Source organism: Lolium perenne, chromosome 3 (assembly GCF_019359855.2).
Source record: "Lolium perenne isolate Kyuss_39 chromosome 3, Kyuss_2.0, whole genome shotgun sequence".
NCBI classification, from domain to species: domain Eukaryota; kingdom Viridiplantae; phylum Streptophyta; class Magnoliopsida; order Poales; family Poaceae; genus Lolium; species Lolium perenne.
This window is the reverse complement of record NC_067246.2, coordinates 72,520,928-72,543,855: the sequence shown is the minus strand read 5'-3', so window position 1 is coordinate 72,543,855 and position 22,928 is coordinate 72,520,928. Positions and strand designations below refer to the sequence as shown.

The window sequence follows — 22,928 nt, the reverse complement described above, 5'->3', positions numbered from 1 at the left end:
GAAGCTGGTTTTGATGAGCTTGATATTTTTAGTCCCCCAAGCATTGAGGAGAAAATTTTCTTTGATGATACTTTGTCTCCTATTTATGATGATTATAATGATAGTAGTCTTTTGGTACCACCTACTATGGAGAGTAAATTTTATTATGATTATACTATGCCTCCTACACTTGATGAGAATAATAATGATAGCTACTTTGTTGAATTTGCTCCCACTATTACTAATAAAATTGATTATGCTTATGTGGAGAGTAATAATTTTATGCATGAGACTCATGACAAGAATGCTTTATGTGATAGTTATATTGTTGAGTTTGCTCATGATGCCACTGGACATTATTATGAGAGAGGACAATATAGTTGTAGAAATTTTCATGTTACTAAAACACCTCTCTTTTTGCTGAAAATCTTGAAGCTGCACTTGTTTTATCTTTCTATGCTTGTTGCATTATGCTTCATGAATCTATTTGTGTACAAAATTCCTATGCATAGGAAGTGGGTTAGACTTAAATTTGTTTTGAATTTGCTTTTTGATGCTCTCTTTTGCTTCAACTCTTATTTCTTGGGAGTGCATCATTAAAATTACTGAGCCCATCTTAATGGCTATAAAGAAAGCACTTCTTGGGAGATAACCCATGTTTTTATTTTACTACAGAAATTTTCTTTTATATTCGAGTCTTCGAAGTTGTTACTACTGTAGCAACCTCTCCTTATCTTACTTTATTGCATTGTTGTGCCAAGTAAAGTCTTTGATAGAAAGGTTGATACTAGATTTGGATTACTGCGCAGAAACAGATTTTTGTCTGTCACGAATTTGGCCAGTGTTCTCTGTAGGTAACTCAGAAAAATCTGCCAATTTACGTGAGTGAGCCTCAGATATGTACACAACTTTCATTCAATTTGAGTATTTTCATCTGAGCAAGTCTGGTGCCTCTAAAAAATTCGTATTGACGGACTGTTCTGTTTTGACAGATTCTGCCTTTTATTTCGCATTGCCTCTTTTGCTATGTTGGATGGATTTCTTTGTTCCATTAACTTCCAGTAGCTTTGTGCAATGTCCAGAAGTGTTAAGAATGATTGTGTCACCTCTGAACATGTGAATTTTTGATTATGCACTAACCCTCTAATGAGTTTGTTTTGAGTTTGGTGTGGAGGAAGTTTTCAAGGGTCAAGCGAGGAGGATGATATATGACTAAGAAGAGTAAAAAGTCTAAGCTTGGAGATGCCCTCGTGGTTCATCCCTACATATTTCAAGAAGACTCAAGCATCTAAGCTTGAGGATTCCCAAGGCATCCCCTTCTTCATCAACAATTTATCAGGTTTCTTCTCTTGAAACTATATTTTTATTCCGTCACATCTTATGTACTTTACTTGGAACGTCTCTGTGCTTTTATTTTCGTTTTTGTTATTTTCATTCTTTGAATAAATGCTTGTGTGGGAGAGAGACACGCTCCGCTGGTTCATATGAGCACATGTGTTCTTAGCTTTTAGTTTTCATGGCGAAGGTTGAAACTTCTTCGTTAATTGTTATATGGTTGGAAAGGGGAAATGCTACATGTGGTAATTGGTATGATGTCTTGAATAACTTGATACTTGGCAATTGTTGTGCTCATATGGATCATGTTTAAGCTCTTGCATCATATACTTTGCACCTATTAGTGAAGAAATACATAGAGCTTGCTAAAATTTGGTTTGCATGATTGGTCTCTCTAAGGTCTAGATATTTTCTGGTAAGGGTTTGAGCAACAAGGAAGACAGTGTAGAGTCTTATAATGCTTGCAATATGTTTTTATGTGAGTTTTGTTGTACCGGTTCATACTTGTGTTTGCTTCAAACAACCTTGCTAGCCTAAGACTTTTAATTGAGAGGATTACTTCTCATGCATCCAAAATCCTTGAGCCAAAAACTATGCCATTTGTGTCCACCATACCTACCTACTACATGGTATTTCTCTGCCATTCCAAAGTAAATTGCTTGAGTGCTATCTTTAAACACTTCAAAAGTTATTACCTCTTATTTGTGTCAATGTTTTATAGCTCATGAGGAAGTATGTGGTGTTTATCTTTCAATCTTGTTGGGCAACTTTTACCAATGGACTAGTGGCTTCATCCGCTTATCCAATAATTTTGCAAAAAGAGCTGGCAATGGGGTTCCCAGCCCCAAATTAATTAACTTTCATAATTTTATAAATAGACACTCCTCCATGGTATGTGATTGTTGGACGGCACCCGAGGATTCGGTTAGCCATGGCTTGAGAAAGCAAAGGTGGGGAGGAGTGTCATCTAAATAAAACTAAAATAAAAGGCACTCCTTCATGGTATGAGATTGTTGGCAGGCACCCGAGGATTCGGTTAGCCATGGTTTGTGAAAGCAAGGTTGGAAGGAGTGCCACCCAAAAATAAAAATGTTTCATGGGAGCCGCTCTTTGAAGGTTTGTCTGGCAAGGGGGTTAGAGTGCCATTACCATTCGTTGACAACAACAAACACCTCTCAAAATTTACTTTTATGCTCTCTTTATGTTTTCAAAATAAAAGCTCTAGCACAAATATAGCAATCAATGCTTCCCTCTTCGAAGGGCCTTTATTCTACTTTTATGTTGAGTCAGTTCACCTACTTCTTTTTGTCTTAGAAGCAAACACTTGTGTTAACTGTGCATTGATTCTTACATGCTTGCATATTTGCATTCATCATATTAATTTATGTTGACAATATCCATGAGATATACATGTTGAAGTTGAAAGCAACCGCTAAAACTTAATCTTCCTTTGTCACTACAAGAAATACCACCATACAACAACAGTTAATTTGCAACCCTCTGTATATGCGTTGCAAATTTTTATGGTAGATACGGATACATGCGTTGCCCCTTCATCCGTTAGCTAACAAAGCGCAGTTGCTATCCGAAAAGATCAATATTCCCTATGAGGAAATTTTGGGCGCTTCGGCGGGAGTTATTGCCGCGTACATGGAAATTTCAGCGGTACATAATTGGGCCTTGCGCTAAGGACGTTTCTGCCTTATCTACTCTCAGAGTCTTGAAACTGCAATCCCGATCTAGTGCTAGTCCGATCTATCAGCCTCCTCCTCACCGCCTCGTCTCCCACCGCCGCACCCCTTCCTCTCATTGGCTCTTCCTCCTCCTTCGATGTCCTCACTATCCGGGCGCATCTCTACTCGGCTGCCCTTGCCAGTGTCGCCGAGGGGAAGCCGGCGGTCCTTGTCGGAGGAATTATGGGCGGCAGATCAACGCAACTTGCGCTCGGCGGCCTGCTCTGATTGAGGTACTGACGGGGCTGTGGAACAAGAACCCATCCGACTCCATACCTGCGCCGGAGATCGAGAGAATCAGACGCACGTCCGACTGCCAGGTCCCAGCACCCAGCCGCCTCCATCGCCATGGCCTAGGGTTTCTTCATTCCGTGTTGACGTCGTTGTCTTGCCGCCGCCATTCATGTGTCGCTGCTGTCATGCGATACTTATGTTTGCCCCCAGCTGTTGCTTCCTCGATTCAAACAACCAGGTTAGTCCGGATGTTGGGTTTCTCTAATCTGAGGTACAGAGGGCTGAGCGTGCTGGATTGCTGGTGCTGCTAGCTGAGGTTTGAACTAGAATTGAGTAAAAAAAATGCTTAGCAGATCAACAGATTAGTAGCGGTGTTCAGTTTGAAGTAGCAATTGTGATATCGGTTGACTTAAAATTACTAACCTGTTCTAGGTATTTCCGTCTGTGGAACCACATAATTATGTGATTCTTCTTTTCTATTATGATACCAAATCAATTGATTCAGTTCTGTGTTTTGCACCAAGCAGATTAAATCCCGTCTACTCCTGTGTGCTTGTAATGGGCGAACTGAATACCGTGCACTGAAGATTTGGGTTTGGCGCTATCTACAGGGAGACATGGATTACATGACTAATTTGTTTGCTTTGCAATTATTGTGCCTACGAGATGTGGTTTGATGCTACCAATTCCTTGTCACTTTCTGCTAATCTTTTGTATTCAACATTCCATGCCAGGTCTCCCGTTCATGAATCTGCATAACTGAATCTGAAAAGTCGATATGTAATCAGAAGAGACGTGCGAAGGACTGGAGGTTTTTACTGCTACCTCAGATTGATTCATTAGTACTGATTGCCTTATGTGTGCAGCCTGCAGGTTTCTTTTCGGCTATTTTGATAATGTGACACCTTCCTAACTATAGCTAGCTAGGTAAGAATGTTATTTAGTTGGAAAACTAAACTAATAAAAAAAAATAACGTCTCCTGCTTTTGGCATGTCAAACATCTTATATTGATGTTAGAAAATGATTTTTCAATTCATATCCTTAACTAATAAGCAGATTGTCTGAGCTAAAATGCCTTATCATATATGCAGCTTGAATGTTCCCTGTTATTTCTTTTAAGGAGTAAAATAATACATTTACTTCTTTACAGTTTTTTTTTTTTTTGAAATAGAGGCAAAAGCTTTGCCTCATCTATTAATTAAGAAGAGAGTGCCCAGTTTTTAGGAGAAAACCGGGCGAAAACCTACAACGACAGGGCCAAGCCCACACAAAGAACACACCCACACACACCCACAAACAAGATACTCCAACAGTTCAACACCGCAGCACTAACAAACACTCACGCAAGACACTCCAACATTGAGCCGTCAAGGACATGCTACGACATTGTGGGCACCCGTCAGCCAACCGTAGATCCAACCGCAGATCCAGGGTAGGCAGTAGCCAAGGTGGCGAGAAAATCGCAAACTTCCCTGGCGACGATAGCTCCAGGCACGAAAGCCGACAGTCCAGACTTAGGTACCCCATCATCAATAGGAACCATCTGTCTGTCGGAGTCAAGCGAGAGAGAGACTGCATCAACAACATCACATTTCTCAAAGCCAAGACACGTCGGAGAAGCCACATCCGAGGAAACGTGTGAGTCGGACCTCACTTCCTCGACGGAGGGAGGCGTAAGCACACCACCACACAACTCTAGGATCTCAGGCATGATCTTCATGACCGGAGCCGTGATCACCGAGCTCGCCCTAGCACGAGGAGAGAAACAACCATGAAGGCTCGCTCCGGTCGCACCCACTTTGCCAACAACAGGTAGAACCAAAGGATCGGCAGGCAATCGGGAGAGCCTATCCAACACAGCTTCCGCCCGTTCCAGAAAGCCCCCAATCGCAAGCATCCAGTCATGCAAGGAGTCAACAGCCTCGTGAAGAGGACGGACGGCCTCTTGAATCAACCCGGCTTGCACCTCCAAGGCAGATCGCATATCCACTGAGGCCAAAGAGCTAACAGGAGCAGCAGCAACTGATGCCCATGATCGATGACGATGCACAACGGATGGAAGCGAGACCTCAACCTGGGCCCCGCAAGGAGCATCCGCCTGGCGACGTGGTTCCTTGTTCTCACGACAGGTGATTCGAGACAGCAACACGAGCAGAATAGGAAGTGCTACTCGATGCTGTATCCTAATATTGCACTTTCTGTGTGTATATGATCAACTAGTGCACAACAAGGTTATTTCTCATAGCTTCTTGCTTATTATCCTATGATCTAGATGTGTATACTGCAGAGCATAATTGTACACATCGGAAAACCGTTATTTTTGCTTGTCGTTTGACAACCTGCATGAGTTTTTGTTGGAATACATGTTTACCTTAATTTATTGCTTAGTAGCATCCTGTTGTCGACTTGGATCACTCCTACAGAATTTATATGCATTAGTTTTGATTTAATGACTTTGCTGCACATTGAGTATCCAATGCTAGATGATCTGCACAAAGGTTCTAATAATGGATTTCACATTGGCATGTTTGAGTTTGTAGCAGAAGAAGGCATGTTCATTATGCCCTACCGGGTATGTACTCTATAAGTCAATATTTACTGCTCTGTTAAGTTCTATTGCCTACGGAATATATTTCAGTCGTTGTTATAAATTCTACCATCAAATTAACACTAAAATTAGTCAAAAAGGCTTGCTTGCTGAATATCTAGCCCTCAATCACAAACGTAAGTTACACAAGTGGAACCACCCCTGAATTCATTCGTAATGGCAACCTTTACTTCTAAGGCATGCCACCATGCATAGCTGATACGGTGAAATTGTTAGCGCACTTTCTTTCTATAAGTCAATCCACCTTTCCAAAATAGTACCATCGCTTAACAAAGTGGTGAACTACCAATTATCTCAATCGTGCATTGTTACCAAAGCAGCGCAATACCTTCTGCTGTAAACATGTAATATGTTTCTAATAGATATTGCTGATAGAGTTACTGTGTTCACGCCAAAGTTTTATTGTGCAGGCAATCAGATATTGTGAGTTGTATATCTGGAGCATTGGAAAAATTTCGCAAGGGCACAAGTGAGTAGTTATAGCAATTTACTTCCTCAGCTGTCTGATTATGCAGCCAATAGGATATTATTGTCCTATGTTATGTTCTTTGTCGTAAAAGTTATGTTGGCTTGTTTTTTTTTAAATGGATATTTTTTGATACTAGTATGAGCTAAATATACTTAATTTTCTATTGCAGGAGGTAATATAATGAAGGGATATTCTGCAATCAGCGTCCAGGCCATGGGGAAGAAGGCATAATAGATAATTTTATTTTTATTTCTTAGATTAGATTAAGGTATGAGTAAACCTGTGCCACGAAATTTGTGGATAACAGGTTGATCTAATGTCCATTTTGTAATTTGTATCAAGCCGATGTATGTAACTCAGATTGGATGTATCTAACTCAGATTGGATTTATAAATTTTAATTAAAAAAGGTTAATAATTTATTCAAGCGTATACCTTTGAGTTTTGATTGATATGTTCATTAAATTTTGCATCAATGATATGCTTGGATAATCAAAAGATTGATTGTGGAGTAGAAGAACATGAAAAAGAGAAAAACTGATTTGTTGATATCTGATTATATTAAAAATTGTATTATTGCATCGAGTAGGGTAAGCAACAACATATACAAGGGTTGCTAAACTCAAATTTATGTGTTGCTCCGTTGCAACGCTCCTATTACCAACGAAGCTATATGCGTTGCATTGTACCCTAGCAACACCCAAAAACGCAACGCATTATTATACGTTGGTAAATGCACTAGCAACGTCCATATTGTCATTTAGATACAGATATATCTGTTGCTGTAGGCAGGGTCCTCTTGTAGTGTGTGTTGTTTCAATGCCTTTATTTAGAATCTATTGCTTTATGAGTTAACTCTTATGCAAGACTTATTGATGCTTGTCTTGAAAGTACTATTCATGAAAAGTCTTTGCTATATGATTCAGTTGTTTAATCATTGTCTTTATCATTGCTTTGAATCGCTGCATTCATCTCATATGCTTTACAATAGTATGATTAAGATCATGTTGGTAGCATGTCACTTCAGAAATTATCTTTGTTATCGTTTACCTACTCGAGGACGAGTAGGAACTAAGCTTGGGGATGCTGATACGTCTCCAACGTATCTATAATTTCTGATGTTCCATGCTTGTTTTATGACAATACCTACATATTTTGTTCACACTTTATGTCATATTTATGCGTTTTCCGAACTAACCTATTGACGAGATGCCGAAGTGCCAGTTCCTGTTTTCTGCTGTTTTTGGTTTCAGAAATCCTAGTAAGGAAATATTCTCGGAATTGGACGAAATCAACGCCCAGCATCTTATAATTCCACGAAGCTTCCAGAACATCCGAGAGGGACCAGAGGGGGGCCACAGGGCCACCAGACGCCAGGCCGGCGCGGCCAGAGGGGGGGCCGCACCCCCCTATTGTGTGGCGGCCCCGTCAGCCTTCCGACTCCGCATCTTCGCCTATAAGAAGCCCCCTGACCTAAATGTTCGATACGGAAATGCCACGGTACGAGAAACCTTCCAGAGCCACCGCCATCGCGAAGCCAAGATCTGGGGGACATAATTCTCTGTTCCGGCACGCCGCCGGGACGGGGAAGTGCCCCCGGAAGGCATCTCCATCGACACCACCGCCATCTTCATCAACGCTGCTGTCTCCCATGAGGAGGGAGTAGTTCTCCATCGAGGCTAAGGGTTGTACCGGTAGCTATGTGGTTAATCTCTCTCCTATGTACTTCAATACAATGATCTCATGAGCTGCCTTACATGACTGAGATTCATATGAGCTTTGTATCACTATTACTCTATGTGCTACTCTAGTGATGTTATTAAAGTACTCTATTCCTCCTTCATGATGTAATGGTGACAGTGTGTGCATCATGTAGTACTTGGCGTAGTTTATGATTGTGATCTCTTGTAGATTATGAAGTTAACTATTACTATGATGGTATTGATGTGATCTATTCCTCCTTTCATAGTATGATGGTGACAGTGTGCATGCTATGTTAGTACTTGGTATAGTTGTGTTGATCTATCATGCACTCTAAGGTTATTTAAATATGAATATCGAATGTTGTGGAGCTTGTTAACTCCGGCATTGAGGTGCTCTTGTAGCCCTACACAACTAGTGGTGTTCATCATCCAACAAGAGAGTGTAGAGTATAGCATTTATCTATTCAGTTATGTGATCGATGTTGAGAGTGTCCACTAGTGAAAGTATGATCCCTAGGCCTTGTCTCCGAATAGAAAAGTCACACCACAAAGATTCCTATCTCCCACGTCAACTGCACGCCAGCAAGCATTTTCTGGCGCCGTTGTCACTATTTGTTTACTGTTCCACTGGATGTTTACTCGCTGCCATATTTTATTCAGATAGCTATTACCACTCATATACATCCATATTACTTGCATTTTACTATCTCTTCGCCGAACTAGTGCACATATACATCTGACAAGTGTATTGGGTGTGTTGGGGACACAAGAGACTTCTTGCATTGTGATCGCAGGGTTGCTTGAGAGGAATATCTTTGACCTCTTCCTCCCTGAGTTCGATAAACCTTGGGTGATCCACTTAAGGGAAAACTTGCTGCTGTTCTACAAACCTCTGCTCTTGGAGGCCCAACACTGTCTACAGGAAAAGGAGTGTGCGTAGACATCAGGTGTCAATTGTGAAAGTATTCCGCATTTCTTTAAATGCATGCCAAACTCATAACTCAGATATTCACCTCCACGATCAGACCGTAGAAATTTAATCTTCTTGTTACGTTGATTTTCTACTTCACTTTGGAATTCCTTAAACTTCTCGAAAGTTTCGGATCTAGGTTTCATGAAATAGATATACCCATATCTACTCAGATCATCTGTGAAGGTTAGAACATAACGATAACCACCGCGCGATGCTACACTCATTGGTCTGCACACATCGGTATGTATGATTTCCAATAAGTCAGTAGCTCGCTCCATAATACCGAAAAATGGAGTCTTAGTCATTTTTCCCATCAGACATGCTTCGCATCTATCAAGTGACTCAAAGTCAAGTGATTCAAGTAATCCATCGGTATGGAGTTTCTTCATGCGTTTCACTCCAATATGACCAAGACGACAGTGCCATATATAAGTAGAATTATCATTCAATTTAATCCGTTTAGCATCAATGTTATGTATATGTGTATCACTACTATCGAGATCTAACAGAAATAAGCCATTCTTTTCAGGTGCTCGACCATAAAAGATATTATTCATAAAAATAGAACAACCATTATTCTCAGACTTGAATGAATAACCGTCTTGCATTAAACAAGATCCAGATATAATGTTCATGCTCAACGCAGGTACAAAATAACAATTATTTAGGCTTAAAACTAATCCCGAAGGTAGATGTAGAGGAAGTGTGCCGACAGCGATCACATCGACTTTGGATCCGTTTCCAAAGCGCATCGTCACTTCATCCTTCAGTAGTCTTCGTTTATCCTTTAGTTCCTATTTCGAGTTACAAATATGAGCAACCGAACCAGTATCAAATACCCAGGTACTAGTACGAGAACCAGTGAGATAAACATCTATAACATGTATATCAGATATACCTTCTTTCTTCTTCTTGACAAGGCCACTCTTCAGATCAGCCAGATACTTGGACCAATTACGCTTCCAGTGTCCCTTCTCCTTGCAGTAATAGCACTCAACATCAGGCTTAGGGCCGTTCTTAGGTTTCATAGGAGGCGTGGCAGCTTTATTGCCACCCTTCTTGAATTTTCCCTTAGACTTGCCCTGTTTCTTGAAACTGGTGGTCTTGTTGACCATCAACACTTGGTGCTCTTTCTTGATCTCAATCTCAGCAGCTTTTAGCATGCCAAAGAGTTCAGGTAACTCTTTGTTCATGTTCTGCATATTGTAGTTCATCACAAAGTTCTTGTAACTAGGTGGCAGTGATTGAAGGACACGATTAATCCCCAGTCTGTTAGGAATCACTATTCCCAAGTCACTGAGTTTCTTCGCATGCCCGGTCATAACGAGCATGTGCTCACTAACGGAGTTGCCTTCTTCCATCATGCAGCTGAAGAAGTGTTTCGATGCTTCATAGCATTCCACGGCCGCATGAGTTTCAAATATAGCTTTCAGCTCATTGACCAAATCATGAGGATCGTGGTGCTCAAAACGTTTTTGAAGATCGGCTTCCAGACTGCACAGGATGGCACACTGAACTTGAGAGTACCGAGTTTTCCGAGTCGCGTAAACATTCTTTACTTCATCGGTTTCAGTTTCTGCAGGAGGGTCACTGATACGTCCCCGACGTATCGATAATTTCTTATGTTCCATGCCACATTATTGATGATATCTACATGTTTTATGCACACTTTATGTCACATTTGTGCATTTTCTGGAACTAACCTATTAACAAGATGCCGAAGTGCCGATTCTTTGTTTCTGCTGTTTTTGGTTTCAGAAATCCTAGTAAGGAAATATTCTCGGAATTGGACGAAATCAACGCCCAGGGTCCTATTTTGCCACGAAGCTTCCAGAAGACCGAAGAGTCAACGAAGTGGGGCCACGAGGCGGCCAGACTACAGGGCGGCGCGGCCCAGGTCTTGGTCGCGCGGCCCTGTCATCTGGGCCCCTCGTGACGCCCCTCGACCTGCCCTTCCGCCTACAAATAGCCTTCGTCACGAAACCCCCAGTACCGAGAGCCACGATACGGAAAACCTTCCAGAGACGCCGCCGCCAATCCCATCTCGGGGGATTCAGGAGATCGCCTCCGGCACCCTGCCGGAGAGGGGAATCATCTCCCGGAGGACTCTACGCCGCCATGGTCGCCTCCGGAGTGATGTGTGAGTAGTCTACCCATGGACTATGGGTCCATATCAGTAGCTAGATGGTTGTCTTCTCCTCATTGTGCTTAATTGTCGGGTCTTGTGAGCTGCCGAACATGATCAAGATCATCTATCTGTAATTCTATATGTTGTGTTTGTTGGGATCCGATGAATAGAGAATACCATGTTATGTTGATTATCAATTTATATCTATGTGTTGTTTATGATCTTGCATGCTCTCCGTTACTAGTAGATGCTCTGGCCAAGTAGATGCTTGTAACTCCAAGAGGGAGTATTTATGCTCGATAGTGGGTTCATGTCTCCGTGAATCTGGGGAAGTGACAGAAATCTCTAAGATTATGGATGTGCTGTTGCCACTTGGGATAAAACATTGGTGCTATGTTCGAGGATGTAGTTACTGATTACATTACGCGCAATACTTAATGCAATTGTCTGTTGTTAGCAACTTAATACTGGAGGGGGTTCAGATGATAACCTGAAGGTGGACTTTTTAGGCATAGATGCATGCTGGATAGCGGTCTATGTACTTTGTCGTAATGCCCAATTAAATCTCACTATACTCATCATAATATGTATGTGCATGGTCATGCCCTCTTTATTTGTCAATTGCCCAACTGTAATTTGTTCACCCAACATGTTGTTTATCTTATGGGAGAGACACCTCTAGTGAACTGTGGACCCCGGTCCAATTCTCTTTACTGAAATACAATCTACTGCAATACTGTTCTACTGTTTTTCTGCAAACAATCATCATCCACACTATACATCTAATCCTTTGTTACAGCAAGCCGGTGAGATTGACAACCTCGCTGTTTTGTTGGGGCAAAGTACTTGGTTTGTGTTGTGCAGGTTCCACGTTGGCGCCGGAATCCCTGGTGTTGCGCCGCACTACATCTCGCCGCCATCAACCTTCAACGTGCTTCTTGAGTCCTACTGGTTCGATAAACCTTGGTTTCTAACTGAGGGAAACTTACTGCTGTACGCATCACACCTTCCACTTGGGGTTCCCAACGGTCGCGTGCTGTACGCGTGTCAAGCTAAATTTCTGGCGCCGTTGCCGGGGAGATCAAGACACGCTGCAAGGGGAGTCTCCACATCCCAATCTCTTTACTTTGTTTTTGTCTTGCTTAATTTTATTTACTACTTTGTTTGCTGCACTAAATCAAAATACAAAAAAATTAGTTGCTAGTTTTACTTTATTTGCTATCTTGTTTGCTATATCAAAAACCCAAAAAAAATAGTTACTTGCATTTACTTTATCTAGTTTGTTTTATTTACTATTGCTAAGATGAGTAATCCTGAAGTTGAAGTTCGTTCGTTTAAGCAACAAGGGGGAGAATGTTTAAGAGATGCTTGGTATAGAATTAGTAATGCCCATAATAGGTGCACTAAGAAACACTCCAGCACTATTTTACTCAGGAATTTTTATGTTGGTATCTCTAGCGGGAATAGGTATGTTCTTGATTGTCTCGCGGGAGGTAACTTCCTAAGTACTCCTGCATTAGAAGCTAGCTGCATTATTGAGAGTCTATTTGGAATACCCCCTGTTGATGAAGTTAAAACTGAAATCTCTCTTGAAGATGTTATGAAAAAATTGGAAACCATAGAGAAAAAATTTCCAAGTATTGAAACTAAATTGGAAATGTTACTTGATAAAACTGATGAACTCGATAAATCCTTAGGAGGAATTGATGAAAGAATTAGTGTCCTAGGAACTTGTGTTGTCCATGATGATCAAATCAATAGGATTGACGAACTTGAAAAAGCTATGGGAACCTTGGGTTCAACATTTTCTTCTCTTAAATATAAGGAGAAAGCTTATGTGGGTAAGGAGCAAAAGTTTATGTATGTCTCTAAAGTGCCTAAACCAAAGAAATATTATTATAGGCCTAAAATTGACAAAGCCCTTAGTACCACCACAGATGGGGGAGTTTGTGATAACGATGCACCATCCTTTGATAATACTTGATACACACTTTCTACGCCTAGCTGAAAGGCGTTAAAGAAAAGCGCTTATGGGAGACAACCCATGTTTTTTACTACAGTACTTTGTTTTTTTTTTGTCTTGGAAGTTGTTTACTACTGTAGCAACCTCTCCTTATCTTAGTTTAGTGTTTTATTGTGCCAAGTAAAGTCGTTGATAGAAAAGTTCATACTAGATTTGGATTACTGCGCAGAAACAGATTTCTTTGCTGTCACGAATCTGGGCAAAATTCTCTGTAGGTAACTCAGAAAATTATGCCAATTTACGTGAGTGATCCTCAGATATGTACGCAACTTTCATTCAATTTGAGAATTTTCATTTGAGCAAGTCTGGTGCCTCAATAAAATTCGTCAATACGAACTGTTCTGTTTTGACAGATTCTGCCTTTTATTTCGCATTGCCAGTTTTGTTATGTTCGATAGATATTTTGATTCCATTGACTTTCAGTAGCTTTGTGCAATGTCCAGAAGTGTTAAGAATGATTATGTCACCTCTGAACATGTATATTTTAATTGTGCACTAACCCTCTAATGAGTTGTTCTAAGTTTGGTGTGGAGGAAGTTTTCAAGGATCAATAGAGGGAGATGATACAACATGATCAAGGAGAGTGAAAGCTCTAAGCTTGGGGATGCCCCGGTGGTTCACCCCTGCATATATCAACAAGACTCAAGCGTCTAAGCTTGGGGATGCCCAAGGCATCCCCTTCTTCATCGACAACATTATCAGGTTCCTCCCCTGAAACTATATTTTTATTCCATCACAGCTTATGTGCTTTTCTTGGAGCGTCGGTTTGTTTTTTGTTTTTGTTTTGTTTGAATAAAATGGATCCTAGCATTCATTGTGTGGGAGAGAGACACGCTCCGCTGTAGCATATGGACAAGTATGTCCTTAGGTTCTACTCATAGTATTCATGGCGAAGTTTCTCCTTCGTTAAATTGTTATATGGTTGGAATTGGAAAATGATACATGTAGTAATTTGCTAAAATGTCTTGGATAATGTGATACTTGGCAATTGTTGTGCTCATGTTTAAGCTCTTGCGTCATATACTTTGCACCTATTAATGAAGAAATACATAGAGCATGCTAAAATTTGGTTTGCATATTTGGTCTCTCTAAAGTCTAGATAATTTCTAGTATTGAGTTTGAACAACAAGGAAGACGGTGTAGAGTCTTATAATGTTTACAATATGTCTTTTATGTGAGTTTTGCTGCGCCGCTTCATCCTTGTGTTTGTTTCAAATAGCCTTTCTAGCCTAAGCCTTGTATCGAGAGGGAATACTTCTCATGCATCCAAAATACTTGAGCCAACCACTATGCCATTTGTGTCCACCATACCTACCTACTACATGGTATTTCTCCGTCATTCCAAAGTAAATTGCTTGAGTGCTACCTTTAAATTTCTATTCCTCTACCTTTGCAATATATAGCTCATGGGACAAATAGCTTAAAAACTATTGTGGTATTGAATATGTACTTATGCACTTTATCTCTTATTAAGTTGCTTGTTGTGCGATAACCATGTTCACTGGGGACGCCATCAACTACTCTTTGTTGAATATCATGTGAGTTGCTATGCATGTTCGTCTTGTCTGAAGTAAGGGCGATCTACCACCTTATGGTTAGAGCATGCATATTGTTAGAGAAGAACATTGGGCCGCTAACTAAAGCCATGATCCATGGTGGAAGTTTTAGTTTTGGACATATATCCTCAATCTCAAATGAGAAAATTAATCGTTGCTACATGCTTATGCATAAAAGAGGAGTCCATTATCTGTTGTCTATGTTGTCCCGGTATGGATGTCTAAGTTGAGAATAATCAATAGCGAGAAATCCGATGCGTGCTTTCTCCTTAGACCTTTGTACAGGCGGCATAGAGGTACCCCTTTGTGATACTTGGTTAAAACATGTGCATTGCGATAATCCCGGTAGTCCAAGCTAATTAGGACAAGGTGCGGGCACTATTAGTATACTATGCATGAGGCTTGCAACTTGTAAGATATAATTTACATGATACATATGCTTTATTACTACCGTTGACAAAATTGTTTCTTGTTTTCAAAACCAAAGCTCTAGCACAAATATAGCAATCGATGCTTTCCTCTTTGAAGGACCATTCTTTTACTTTTATTGTTGAGTCAGTTCACCTATTTCTCTCCATCTCAAGAAACAAACACTTGTGTGAACTGTGCATTGATTCCTACATACTTGCATATTGCACTTATTATATTACTCTATGTTGACAATATCCATGAGATATACATGTTACAAGTTGAAAGCAACCGCTGAAACTTAATCTTCCTTTGTGTTGCTTCAATGCCTCTACTATGAATTATTGCTTTATGAGTTAACTCTTATGCAAGACTTATTGATGCTTGTCTTGAAGTACTATTCATGAAAAGTCTTTACTATATGATTCAGTTGTTTACTCATGTCATTTACATTGTTTTGATCGCTGCATTCACTACATATGCTTACAAATAGTATGATCAAGATTATGATGGCATGTCACTCCAGAAATTATCTTTGTTTATCGTTTACCTGCTTGGGACGAGCAGGAACTAAGCTTGGGGATGCTGATACGTCCCCGACGTATCGATAATTTCTTATGTTCCATGCCACATTATTGATGATATCTACATGTTTTATGCACACTTTATGTCACATTTGTGCATTTTCTGGAACTAACCTATTAACAAGATGCCGAAGTGCCAGTTGCTGTTTTCTGCTGTTTTTGGTTTCAGAAATCCTAGTAAGGAAATATTCTCGGAATTGGACGAAATCAACGCCCAGGGTCCTATTTTGCCACGAAGCTTCCAGAAGACCGAAGAGTCAACGAAGTGGGGCCACGAGGCGGCCAGACTACAGGGCGGCGCGGCCCAGGTCTTGGCCGCGCGGCCCTGTCATCTGGGCCCCTCGTGACGCCCCTCGACCTGCCCTTCCGCCTACAAATAGCCTTCGTCGCGAAACCCCCAGTACCGAGAGCCACGATACGGAAAACCTTCCAGAGACGCCGCCGCCGCCAATCCCATCTCGGGGGATTCAGGAGATCGCCTCCGGCACCCTGCCGGAGAGGGGAATCATCTCCCGGAGGACTCTACGCCGCCATGGTCACCTCCGGAGTGATGTGTGAGTAGTCTACCCCTGGACTATGGGTCCATAGCAGTAGCTAGATGGTTGTCTTCTCCTCATTGTGCTTAATTGTCGGGTCTTGTGAGCTGCCGAACATGATCAAGATCATCTATCTGTAATTCTATATGTTGTGTTTGTTGGGATCCGATGAATAGAGAATACCATGTTATGTTGATTATCAATTTATATCTATGTGTTGTTTATGATCTTGCATGCTCTCCGTTACTAGTAGATGCTCTGGCCAAGTAGATGCTTGTAACTCCAAGAGGGAGTATTTATACTCGATAGTGGGTTCATGTCTCCGTGAATCTGGGGAAGTGACAGAAATCTCTAAGATTATGGATGTGCTGTTGCCACTAGGGATAAAACATTGGTGCTATGTTCGAGGATGTAGTTACTGATTACATTACGCGCAATACTTAATGCAATTGTCTGTTGTTAGCAACTTAATACTGGAGGGGGTTCGGATGATAACCTGAAGGTGGACTTTTTAGGCATAGATGCATGCTGGATAGCGGTCTATGTACTTTGTCGTAATGCCCAATTAAATCTCACTATACTCATCATAATATGTATGTGCATGGTCATGCCCTCTTTATTTGTCAATTGCCCAACTGTAATTTGTTCACCCAACATGCTGTTTATCTTATGGGAGAGACACCTCTAGTGAACTGTGGACCCCGGTCCAATTCTCTTTACTGAAATACAATCTCTTGCAATCTTTGTTCTCTTTGTTTTTCAGCAAACAATCATCATCCACACTATACATCTAATCCTTTGTTACAGCAAGCCGGTGAGATTGACAACCTCGCTGTTTCGTTGGGGCAAAGTACTTGGTTTGTGTTGTGCAGGTTCCACGTTGGCGCCGGAATCCCTGGTGTTGCGCCGCACTACATCTCGCCGCCATCAACCTTCAACGTGCTTCTTGACTCCTACTGGTTCGATAAACCTTGGTTTCTAACTGAGGGAAACTTACTGCTGTACGCATCACACCTTCCACTTGGGGTTCCCAACGGTCGCGTGCTGTACGCGTGTCAGTCACCTAGCGGTGCATCAAGCACATATTGCAGGTTTCCACCAGCGAGGAAGATCCTCACATTACGGAACCAGTCGGTGAAGTTGCTACCGTTGCTCTTAAGCTTTTCTTTCTCTAGGAACTGATTAAAATTGATTGGGGACGCCATATCTACAACATATATTTGCAATAGTTTAGACTAAGTTTATGACAAATTGAGTTCAAATTTTAATTCAACATAATTAAAAATCTAGGTGAACTCCCACTCAAAACAATATCCCTCGAATTGTCTTAGTGATCACACGAACCAAATCCACCACACCTAAGTCCGATCATCACGAGACAAGATGTAATTTCAATGGCGAACACTCAAAGTGTTCATCATATCAATCATATGATTCATGCTCTACCTTTCGGTATCACGTGTTCCGAGACCATGTCTGTACATGCTAGGCTCGTCAAGGCCACCTTAGTATCCGCATGTGCAAAACTGGCTTGCACCCGTTGTATGCACTTGTTGATTCTATCACACCCGATCATCACGAGATGCTTCGAAACGACAAGTCTTGGCAACGGTGCTACTAAGGATGAACACTTTATTATCTTGATATTTTAGTGAGAGGGATCATCTTATAATGCTACCGTCGCGATCTAAGCAAAATAAGATGCATAAAAGGATTAACATCACATGCAGTTCATATGTGATATGATATGGCCCTTTTGTCTTTGCGCCTTTCATCTTCATCTCCAAAGCACGGACATGATCTCCATCATCAACGGGCATGATCTCCATCATCGTCGGCGTAGCGTCAAGGTCCATGACGCCGTCTTCATGGTTGTTCACCTCATGTAGCAACTATTACAACTACTTTGAAATACTACTCAACATGAAATTTAAAGACAACTATAAGGCTCCTGCCGGTTGCCACTATACAATAATGATCATCTCATACATATTCGTCATCACATTATGGCCATATCACATCACCAAACCCTGCAAAAACAAGTTAGACGTCTCTAATTTGGTTTGCATATTTTACCACTACAACAAAAAAGTCATATAAAGACGCTACCCGTTCGACGCTTTTATGTTCGTCCCTATATCCTTAATCGAGCCATCAGTTGAGACGTTTGTTGAGACGCAGCACCTTACGTCTTAAACTTCTAGGTTTACACAAGAAAAAAACGAAGTACCACATCCACACGTTTACCTTATCCCCTAGGGCGTGTAAAACCTAGCGCCGCCACCAGATCCGATCGTGTTGCCTCTCTTTGGCGAACTTCTCCTTTGGCTTCCTAGGGCGTGTAAAAATGCTTCTCTCGAGACCCATGTGACGGCGTACGATTCCAAGGATCCATCCAGCTGCTGCGTAAACGTTGAATTTGGTCAGTTCCTTGCCGTTGTAGTAGATTAATTATTCATTCCTACTGTACTCGATAAACTGTTCTCCGCGGCTGGGATCGATCAAGTGTTCCTTGCCGCTGGACTATCGTTCCTCTCTGCAATTAGGTACCTATTCCGTCTCTGCCCTCTAAGATTTCAGAAACATTTCTTTGTTTGCACCCTTGTATTTGCATACAGGTAATGGATTCCAAGGATCCATCCGGTTGTTGGGTCAGTGTTGAATTTGGTCAGTTCCTTACCGTTGTACTATATTAATTTTTCATTGCTACTGTGCTCGATAAACTACTGTTCGTGGCTGGGATCGATCAAGTGTTCTTTGCCGCTGGGCTATGGTTCCTCTCTGCAATTAGGTATTTATTCCGTCTCTCCCCTCTAAGATTTCAGAAACCTTCCTTTTTTGTTTGCTACAGATTAGTGAATTATGTTTGTGATCCTTGTATTGGCATACAGGTAATGGATATCGTTGCAGTTTTAGCACTGCCAAACCTTGGAGCTGCTATTCACAGCGGAGGGCATCGACTAACAGAAAGTAGCTTCTAGTTTTGAGTTATTTATAAATACGCTAAGCTTCCTCGGTTTGGAACATGTTTATTTGTGTACGAGGGTCAGATTTGCTGAACTCATCTAGTACATGTGTATCGGACGGTAACTCTTGGAAAAAAATTTGCAGCTTCACAAGGTATTTCTCTAAGATTATAAGCATATTAACTTGCTATGAGATTGTTAATATTTTACCAAGTGTGTTGTTTTGGTCGTGTAGTTGTTCCTCTGCAGGTATTACTGCGCCAATATTTTTCAAGCGGCGCAACATCGAGAGCAAATAAAGTCTGCAGAAGAAGTGAACTAGAGAGCATCGAATCTAACAGATAAATTCATATTACTTAGGAAACTACATACACAAATTATAGGAACTTGTTTATTCGTGTATGCCAATATTTGTAAGGATGTACTTTTCACTTGCAGTATGACAATTACCATCAGATAATATAATTGATGTTGTTTGCGGCACAATGAGTGTTTGTAATTCTTTATTGTTTTGTGATGGATGGTATATGATTTCCATCATATGATGTGCATTGCTCCAAATTCTGCAAGGATTTGAAGAATGAATAGATTTATATATAACACGCAAAAAACAGATTCAAGAATGCATATGATTCAATGTTGGTAGAGATGATATGTTGGACATCCATAAAGTGGCTCTATCAAAGATAAACACGCTTTTGAAAACGTCTCACCTTATTTTGGGACGTTGACTCATGCGTCTTTAAGGTATTTGAGACGGTGCATAAGAAGACGCTTCTACGACGCTTTATAGTAGCGTCTTTACAACCACGTAGAGATGAAATATAGCGTCTCTAGTCTCTAAATTAGATGTCTTTACATGCTATTCTTCCTGTAGTGTACGTGGTTTAGGGTTTTCGAGAGAGATCTAATCTACCTACGAACATGAACCACAACGGTGATACTAGTGTTGTCAATAGAAGAGTAAATTGAATCTTCACTATAGTAGGAGAGACAGACACTCGCAAAGCCTCTTATGCAATACAAGTTGCATGTCGAACGAGGAACAAGTCTCATGAACGCGGTCATGTAAAGTTAGTCCGAGCCGCTTCATCCCACTATGCCACAAAGATGCAAAGTACTCAAACTAAAGACAACATAAGCATCAACGCCCACAAAACCATTGTGTTCTACTCGTGCAACCATCTATGCATAGACACGGCTCTGATACCACTGTAGGGATTCGTTGCATAGAAAACAAAAATTGTCCTACCGCGAGAACGCAATCCAAGCCAAGATGCAATCTAGAAGACGGGAGCAGCGAGGGGATCATCGAGACTCACCCTTGAAGATTTCCAAAGCCTACAAGAGTAGGCTCTTGTTGCTGCGGTAGACGATCACTTGCCGCTTGCAAAAGCGCGTAGAAGATCTTGACGGTGCCACAATCGGGCAGCACCTCCGTACTCGGTCACACGTTCGGTGTTGATGAAGACGACGTCCTTCTCCCCGTTCCAGCGGGCAGCGGAAGTAGTAGCTCCTCCTTGAATCCGGCAGCACGACGGCGTGGTGGCGGTGGCGATGGAGATCTCCGGCGGAGCTTCGCTAAGCGTTGCGGGAGAGGTGGAGGAGAGGGGGCGGCTAGGGTTTGGGAGAGGGGGTGGCCGGCCACTATGGGGTGCGGCCAGCTTGAGGGCTTGTGGTGGCCGGCCCCCTCCCCTATGCCCCTCATTATATAGGTGGAACCCCCAAGTGTTGGACTACAAGTCTTCGAATAAGAGCCCAACCCAAAACCTTCCATGTAGTAGGGAAACCTACCCAAGGTGGGACTCCCACCCAAGTGGGATTCCCACCCTTCCATGAGGGGGGGTGGCCGGCCCCCTTGGTGGAGGCCACCTTGGACTCCCCCCTCTAGGGTTGGCCGGCCATGGGGAGGTGGAGTCCCTCCGGGACTCCTCCTTCCTTAATGATTTCTTCCGGACTTTTCTAGAACCTTCTAGAACCTTCCATAAAATCACCGGATCATTTTCAAACTTATAAAATGACTTCCTATATATGAATCTTATTCTCCGGACCATTGCGGAACTCCTCGTGATGTCCGGGATCTCATCCGAGACTTCGAACAATACTTCGAACTCCATTCCATATTCAAGTTCTACTATTACAACATCAAACCTTAAGTGTGTCACCCTACGGTTCGCGAACTATGTGGACATGGGTGAGAACTCTCTCCGACCAATAACCAATAGCGGGATCTGGAGATCCATAATGGCTCCCACATATTCAACGATGACTTAGTGATCGGTATCACTCTATACCTTGTTCAACCTCGTCTCCTGACAAGTACTCTTTACTCGTACTGTGGTATGTGGTCTCTTATGAACTTATTCATATGCTTGCAAGACATTAGACGACATTCCACCGAGAGGGCCCAGAGTATATCTATCCGTCATCGGGATGGACAAATCCCACCGTTGATCCATATGCCTCAACTCATACTTTCCGGATGCTTAATCCCACCTTTATAACCACCCATTTACGCAGTGGCGTTTGATGTAATCAAAGTACCTTTCCGGTATAAGTGATTTACATGATCTCATGGTCATAAGGACTAGGTACCTATGTATCGAAAGCTTATAGCAAATAACTCAATGACGTGATCTTATGATACGCTTAAATGGGTGTGTCCATTACATCATTCATATAATGATATAACCTTGTTATTAATAACATCCAATGTTCATGATTATGAAACTAATCATCTATTAATCAACAAGCTAGTTAAGAGGCATACTAGGGACTCATTGTTGTTTACATATCACACATGTATCAATGTTTCGGTTAATACAATTATAGCATGGTATATAAATATTTATCATAAACATAAAGATATATAATAACCACTTTTATTATTGCCTCTTGGGCATATCTCCAACAGAACACCCACATCAACTATATGCATTGGAACTACGACGAGTTGAACTACGACACGGGGTCACGAGCGAAGTTCCTCGTCGAGAACATATACGAGAAACGACATCACCATCCACACGCTAGGCTGGTGTGGAACTCCATCGACTTCTTGACAGCCAGGTACCGACACACATCACCGCAAGGGACGCCTCCAAACGTCACACCATCATCGACATGCTTAAGGCCCCGACATCACTGAAACATTATCGCCAAGGTCTACATCAATATGGTCTTCATCGACATTTTCGTTAACACACTGCCGCCGCCTAGATGGACCTACAAGAAATAACTACAACGCCCACTAACAGTACAACTACAAGACACGACGACGGCATGACCGCGTCCACGTCAGCGATGACTATATTGACCCTGTTCGATGGCTAAAAATGCATCGACAAACCGCCGTCACAATTGTGATGCCCTCACAACCGCACATATGGTTCTGGCAAAACCGTTGTGTGCCTGGTTTTCCTCCAGTCCTAGCAAAATTGGTGGTCTCACTTATGACCGCGTCCTCTGATATCTGCAAGACGCCTCCGACGGTACCTCTCAAGTGGGAAAACATTGACCATGCTAGCATCCACGCTTAAAGAAAAGGAAGAAGAAACCCGCGCAATTTCCGCCTCTCGTAAATGCGGCTACACCACCTATGATGACGACTACATCCTTCGGCCATGACTATCTCGACCACGGCTACATCACGATCAGCTACCTCGAGATTGACATCAACAACAACGACTACCA

General features: G+C 41.9%; 2 long non-coding RNA genes across 3 annotated transcripts; both read left to right on the top strand.

The window, feature by feature from the left end:
* The first annotated feature begins 3,710 nt into the window (after positions 1–3,710).
* LOC127341522 (uncharacterized) lies at positions 3,711–6,790 on the top strand. Of its 2 annotated transcripts, none has more exons than XR_007875589.2 (4): positions 3,711–4,092; positions 5,412–5,513; positions 6,301–6,359; positions 6,532–6,790. It is a non-coding gene; the product is annotated as an uncharacterized lncRNA (long non-coding RNA). The 2 variants fall into 2 exon arrangements; XR_007875588.2 differs by having other exon boundaries at positions 5,412–5,854.
* Positions 6,791–18,475: 11,685 nt separating this feature from the next.
* On the top strand, positions 18,476–19,721 carry LOC127338210 (uncharacterized). Its single transcript, XR_007874238.2, has 3 exons — positions 18,476–19,060; positions 19,161–19,389; positions 19,471–19,721. It is a non-coding gene; the product is annotated as an uncharacterized lncRNA (long non-coding RNA).
* Positions 19,722–22,928: the final 3,207 nt, after the last annotated feature.